The following is a 7,323-nucleotide window of genomic DNA, read 5'->3' on the forward strand; positions in this document are numbered from 1 at the left end:
CACAGTTTAAATTCAAAATCTTAAACATGATGAGAAGACACTCAGTACAGAAAGAATTTTATTTCAGCCTATATCAAAGTTTTAATGCATTTGTTCAAGGACAAAGTATAGCTTATTTCTCCTTAGTTGCATCCTATTTGTGCAATATTTCAATAATCAATAATCAATTAAGCATATTCCCCTAGTCAGTGCATGCTTCATATTTTAGTGTTCTCTGGTGTCTTGATTATGTGTCTGAATACATACTTAGATCCTATAGTTTCTTCTCAACAGAAAATTAATGGATATTGAAAGATGGGATCAAAATCTTTTATAACATTTGAAATTGAGTATCATTTATTAATCTATTTAGACAAAGTGAATTGTGAATTCTGGGGAAAACACACTGGCCAGATAGGTGACAACCAATTGCCACAACAAGTGCTAGAGCAGTAATGAAAAAATGAATTTGAATTTGACGGCAGATTGGTGGTGGTTTATGGATAGCCCTCAAAGACCAGACTGGCTTAAAAATTTTAGGTAAAAGATTCATTGATATTCACTAAATTTAATTAAAAAAACTCAATCACATCAGACAGGTGAAATTCCAAATCCATTGATCAACCCCACAAACATTGCATTAGAAACATCCAAGTGAAGCAGGCAGATCTGGAACCCAGCTGGGACATTGGCGTTTAATCATATGGTTGTCACTTGTAGTGATTAACACTTACATCATTCTTATTAGGCCAAAAAGGCTTATTCCTATGCAAGATATAGTGAAATTTTAAACTCTCACTCTCTAACTTTTAAAAACCTAAATACTCATTTATAAGCAAATTTTTATTAAAAATCTCAGTTAACATTTAAGATAAAACAGTCATTTAATAAAAAATTTAAGTTTTATTACTTTTTTCTTCCTAGATTTAAAAATCTCATAATTTTCTCACAATTCAAAGTTTGAAAAGTGATAAATACCCCCCTAGGGTTTGTTTCTCTCCTCTTCGGCACCGATTGGCTATCTCCAACCATCGACTGTTCTCCCTCCTACCTTATCTCTCCCTCCAGTCTCTCTCCCTTGCTTCTCTAAATGTCTTCAATCGAGACAAAAACCAAATTGTCTTTGTCTCAGTCGAATACTACCGAAGAGGCAAGGGAGAGAGACATAAGGCGAGAGAGGGGTATTAGTCACTTTTCAAACTTTGAATTAGAGAAAAATTATAAGTTTCCTAACCGAAAGAGAAAAATGTAATAAAACTTAAATTTTTTATTAAATGACGGTTTTACCTTTAATCCTAACTAGATTCGTAATAGAAATTTGTTTATAAGTAAGCATTTGAACTTTTGAAAGTTAGAGGTAGGAGTAGGGGATTTCACTATACCTTGGGTGGGAATAAGTGTTTTGGCCTTCTTATTATTTTCATATTAAGGGCTGGAAACAAATTTGCTTAGGAGAAATTATTTAATATCTGCACATTTAAAACTATTTCAGCTCAGTTTAGATAAATTAAGAGATTTTTTTTATAATGATATCATATATATTTACTGTCACATCAATTTAAAGGAAAAAAAATCCACATATTTCATGTCAAATGATTAAAATACGGATATAAAATAATCAGATTGTGAATGGTCATTCTCAGATTAATATCAACTTGATGCAAAATCATCCCTAATCAATATAGTTTATAAAAAATGTTTATGATATAAGAAAAGAAAAAAAAAAGACAATTTATATGCATATAAATCTAAAAATTAATTATAAAGGCCAAAAGACCATTTCCCACTCAAAGTTATATGAAATGACAAATTTTTATCCATTCAGTTCGAAAAAGCCAAATACCCAATCATAAAGTGTTTCTATTAATAAAATCCATTAGAAATAGATATATAGTAATAATTGTATTTAGTATTCAAAAATCATGTTTTAAAATTATTTATAACTAAAAAAGTATTGTTTTATACATCGTGTGAGATTAGAAATGAACAATTTGTGAAAAAAACGGTTGAACAATAAAAAACAGTTTTAATATTTACCAATTGTATTTAGACATGTGACTAAATGGACGATTTTTATGTAATTTGAAATAAAAATGTAAATTATTTTATAATTTCGCTTAGCATAATTCATTTGTGCATTAGCACATGACAAGTGGAAAAACATAAAGCGAAGAATTAATGTCATTCGAAATTATAAAAGTCGAACATTTTTAATGCAACACATTATTCTATATTAGATCAATGGTCAAAAATTAATAGTCACAAATTGACGGTATATATTTGTTTAAATAGTGTGAATAGATATAAAACTGGTCATAAAAAGTAGAATTGTTATTTAACTTAACACATAACAAAAGGTATCGTCAAACTTCAATCACATACCCAAAAAAAAAAAATCTTCAACCAAAATAATCAATATTTGGAGTTCTTGGTTGGATTGTGTTGCATATATTATTTTTTAATATTAAATATTTAAAAATTAATAATTCTTCAATTTTTTTAATATATTGTTGGATCGAAGAAGGATTTTTAAATAAATTTAATTAAGTGTAAAAATAATAAACAGAAGATACTCTAATGTAGAAGATTTTATTTAAGCATGTTTATTGGAAGATAAAAATGATTATGTAAAGATGTATAATGAGATGCATGCCATGTGTTTCTTAATTATGTTGGTAAATTGAGTGAATTGATAAATTCAAATGACAAATTAATATTAATTATATTGATTAAATTTCATTTTTTTTATACAAAGGGTAATTGTGTATATTTAATTAAACAAAGTATAAATATATAATTTAAATGTATATTAATTTATAGGGGTAGTTTTGTTATTACATTAAAAAATGATAAACTAATAATTTATTTTAAAAACTAATAAAAGACATTCCCAGAAGTAGATGATAAATAAGTATTTGACTTTTTGAAACTTCACGAAACGATAAGTTATCATTCCAACAAACCTTGGGTGAAAAATAGTGTTTTGGCCAATTATAAATGGCCATGTATGCTTGGTAGACCATATTGTAATCTAATAACATTTATACAAATGAATAACATATATAAATGGTCATATCTCTTCCGAACTCTCGATTAAGGTTTCAATTTGTTTGGTTTATAATATACTTATTTTAGAAAAAGAAAAACATATTTTTGTGTTCATGTAATAGAAAAAAGTGCACAAGGGTATTGATTACAAGTACTATTTAAAAGTAGGCAAGTAGGCAATGATGTTGTTCATGGTATTATTCGCACGGGTGCCTCCCACAAATAGGTTAATAGACGTGGGATAGAAAGATAGATGTGATACTATTCATAAATATCATTTACATATATTGTTCACAGATATTATTTATAAGTTTTATTCATATGATAGGTAAATAAATATGGTTAAGTGGTTATTGTTCATGGTAACTGTTTTCGTATTGTTCGTAAATATTATTTATATTATTGTCCTTAAGGTTATGAATGAAAGTAAAATATGTATTAAATTGAGGTTTTACCATTATTTATATAATGTATAAAAAGTAGGTTAAGGTTGTATAACATAATTAAAAAAATATTTAATTAATTAATTTCTCATAAATGGATACCCATTTATAATTTATTACCAATTTTTTCCAAATTTTGTGAAAGTGGAATTTGCTTTTAGGAAACAACCAGAAGCCTGAGAATGGCTTTCTTTGAAAATGGGGGCAGTTGACATTGAAGGTTTTGGTTGTCATTATTAATGCTTATCCTCATCACCTTTTGAAAACAAAAATTTCAGCAAATTGATAATCACAATCAATGAAAATTAGACTAACACCACTCACATTTTTCTCCAACCCACCTAAATTATCAAATCCCCATCTATAATTTTATCTTCACTTTAGAGTTTAGTTGGCAAATATTGATTGAATTCAGTTGCATTCATTTATTACGAAAATAATAATATTGTCCGTGTTCATTTTTAGATATACAAATAAATACATATATGATATATCACTATGTAATTGATTATTAATTTAAATATATCTAATTATTTGATGATATATATTAAATACGTATTTATTTATATATTCAAAGTTAATATATATAATTTTATTGTTATAAAAATTATAATTTAGAATTTAGAGTTTAAGGTCTCTAAACTCTAAACCTTGAACTCTAAAATTATAGTTAGCTTTGACAAATAATATCTCTTCTAACCTTACGAACTTGTGAAAATTTTAATGTCGATTACGTGTGTTAACCACCTAAACAAATGGATATGACATTAGGAAAATAATTAATATCTCTTTTTTATGATAAGATATATTGGGGTTTGGTAGTCATCTCAGCCATTAAGCACAGTTTTGAAATTACTAAACACAAATCATTAAATCATATGACTAAGATACCAATAGTCATTAAGAAAGGATGCTACAATTATTGAGATAAAGCATGAGTAAAGCCTGAGATATTTATTAAAAAGCTTAGACTAAAGGGTGAATGTTAACTTATTTGATGTAATAATTGTAAGTTTAATTATTTTATTTCAGATTTATCTATCTGATAAATATAGATAGACTCTGATTATCAAAACAAAACAAAAATTGAACCTTAATATTTATATGCCCAGATAAAATGTTAAAAATTTTGACAAAGAAAAATTAGTATCCTCGCTACAAATTTATAATTTTCAAATATTAAATTCTTTTCACAAAGTCATTTTTCTGCTGAGATAATTGAACCTTTTGACAATATGAAATCCCTAAAGGAATCTCCCCGAACTTGCTTAGTACACACACAAACTCTAGACCAAGGCCCATCTCAAGGCCCACCAAAATGCCCAAAAATGAGAAGATGGCCATCTCGCTTATCGTTGACCAACTGACATTCACGCGCTTCCACAGCACGTGGGACAATTTCTTAGTTGGTCTTCTTTTTGGCACCCTTTAGACCTTTGCCTCGCACTTTGGAAACTACTATTACTGCCATTATCCTGGCTTTTCTTCTTCGCAACCATAGAGGGAGGCTTTTAAGTTTCAAAGAGAGAGACATTAATAAAATTTCAAATAACTAAATAAAATAATTAACTCTTATCATTTATAATAAATAAATAAATATATATATATATATGTTCACACATATATATACAAGTGAACAAAAGAATTAAACGCTGTGTGTGTTTTCTAGTTGCAAGAGGGAAGGGTGACCACCATTTATATCATTTCATGATGATTTTGAAAGAGAAAAGAAAGTGAGTTTCTTTGGAGTGTATGAAGAAGAATCAATCTAGGTAATTTTCAATCTTGTTGTTTGTATGTATGTGTCAGCTTCTCTTGTTTTGTAATTATTATAGTATATAGATCATCAATCAGTGAGAGCAAGAAAGGATTTGTTTCATTTCAAATCACACAAAAGAGTTTTAAAAAATTATCCTTACTAACACCGAAGAACCACTCGCTGTAGTATTTTGCTAATATTTTGTCTTGAATCTGATGAAGAACAACAAAAAATAGTGGCCTGGATTTCTTTTTTGTGGGTGGTGTTGCATTAAAGGAAAGAAGTTAGCTTTGGTTTGGTTTTGATATATGGATTAAGAAAAGGAGAGTGTGGTTTTTAAGTTTCTTTTATGATCTGTGGAATGTTAGAAAGCAAAGAGAATAGGTTGTTTTCGGGGCACACTCACTTTAAGATATCTTGGATTCATCAACAAATGAAGCAACAAGATGGTTTTTTGACATACCCACCTTCATTTTCTCCTTCGTATTCGTCTGCATCTCCATATACAACTACTACAACTAGTACTTTTCATAAAGAATCAGCAAGTCCTTCATCTTCATCTGGTGCAAGAATAAGCCCTGCTGTTCTTTTTATTATTGTCATTTTAGCTGTTCTATTTTTCATATCTGGTCTTCTCCATTTACTTGTTAGATTCCTCATAAAGCACCCCTTTTCTTCAGCTTCTAATCAATCTAATAATGGATACCCTGAAATTTCTGGTTCTGATGCTCTTCAGAGGCAGCTACAACAGCTTTTCCACCTTCATGATTCTGGTTTGGATCAGGCTTTTATTGATGCACTTCCTGTTTTCTTGTACAAAGAGATAGTTGGTCTAAAAGAGCCATTTGATTGTGCTGTTTGTTTATGTGAATTTTCTGAGAAGGATAAGCTGAGATTACTTCCTATGTGTAGCCATGCTTTCCACATTAATTGTATAGACACTTGGCTTCTTTCAAATTCAACCTGTCCTCTTTGCAGAGGAACCCTTTTCACTTCAGGTTTTTCTATTGAGAACCCAATCTTTGATTTTGATGATTTGAGGGAGGAAGATGGGGTTCTTGGTTGTGGAGAACGTCGATTAACTTCTACTCCAAAATCTGTGGACATTGAAGAAGAAGTTGTTGAAAAGACTGTTGTGCCTGTAAGACTTGGTAAATTTAGAAGACTAAATGGTGAAAAAGGCGAGGCTGGAGGTGAGACTAGTAGTAGCAATTTAGATGCAAGAAGATGTTTCTCAATGGGTTCATATCAGTATGTGCTTGGTGAATCTGACCTAAGGGTTCCATTGTGCAATGATCGGTGTGGACGCCATATAAAGCTTGCCAGAGGTCCTGATAACAATGGGAATTCTTCAGTTGCTGGAGACACAGAGGCCAAGAAGATCAGTAACATAACTAAAGGTGAGAGTTTTTCTGTTTCCAAGATCTGGCTTTGGTCTAAGAAGGGAAAATTTGCAAGTTCAACTGATGCCCAAATGGGCCTGCCTTAGCCTCTTAAAATGGATTTGCCATGGGTAGAAAGAACACAAGAAAAATGAAGGTATACTTTTGTTTGCTTGTATACGTTTATTGATCCAACTACCATTGTCATGCCTTTGTTTAGCTTTTCATTCCGAAATCTTTTGGGATCCTAATATTCAAAGGGCTGGTTACTGAATGTTGAAACCTAAGCATCAACTGCTCTTCTGTAAAGACAGGTTATACTATAGAATGACAAAATATAATTCATGTAGGTGACCAAGTAGTTGACAAATGAGGCTATGGTGTTATTGTTATTTATGTCGCACAGATGATTCCAGGAGGTATTTTTGTATAAAAAAAAGATATTCATATGATTTATTTATGTTCTTCTGCTGATTTAGCCATTGATGTTACCTAATCTCTTGTACTATACTTTATCAGAGAAATCTCAACTTGTTTAAGTTATCAAACTGTGATAATATCATTGCAGACCAATTTCCAAATTCGCATATGAATTCACTTCACCTTGTTCATATAATTCATTGTAGAACTCTAAACATCCTGATGTTGATCCACACAACCGATATGCTTTTATTATGTTGATGATCAAAAGCAGAAGGCCAACTACTTTTGC

General features: G+C 29.9%; 1 pseudogene; it reads left to right on the plus strand.

Annotated features, from left to right (window-relative positions):
* Positions 1–5,109: 5,109 nt before the first annotated feature.
* LOC123206015 lies at positions 5,110–7,093 on the plus strand (annotated as a pseudogene).
* The last annotated feature ends 230 nt before the right edge of the window (positions 7,094–7,323 follow it).

Source organism: Mangifera indica, unplaced genomic scaffold (assembly GCF_011075055.1).
Source record: "Mangifera indica cultivar Alphonso unplaced genomic scaffold, CATAS_Mindica_2.1 Un_0022, whole genome shotgun sequence".
Lineage (NCBI taxonomy): Eukaryota > Viridiplantae > Streptophyta > Magnoliopsida > Sapindales > Anacardiaceae > Mangifera > Mangifera indica.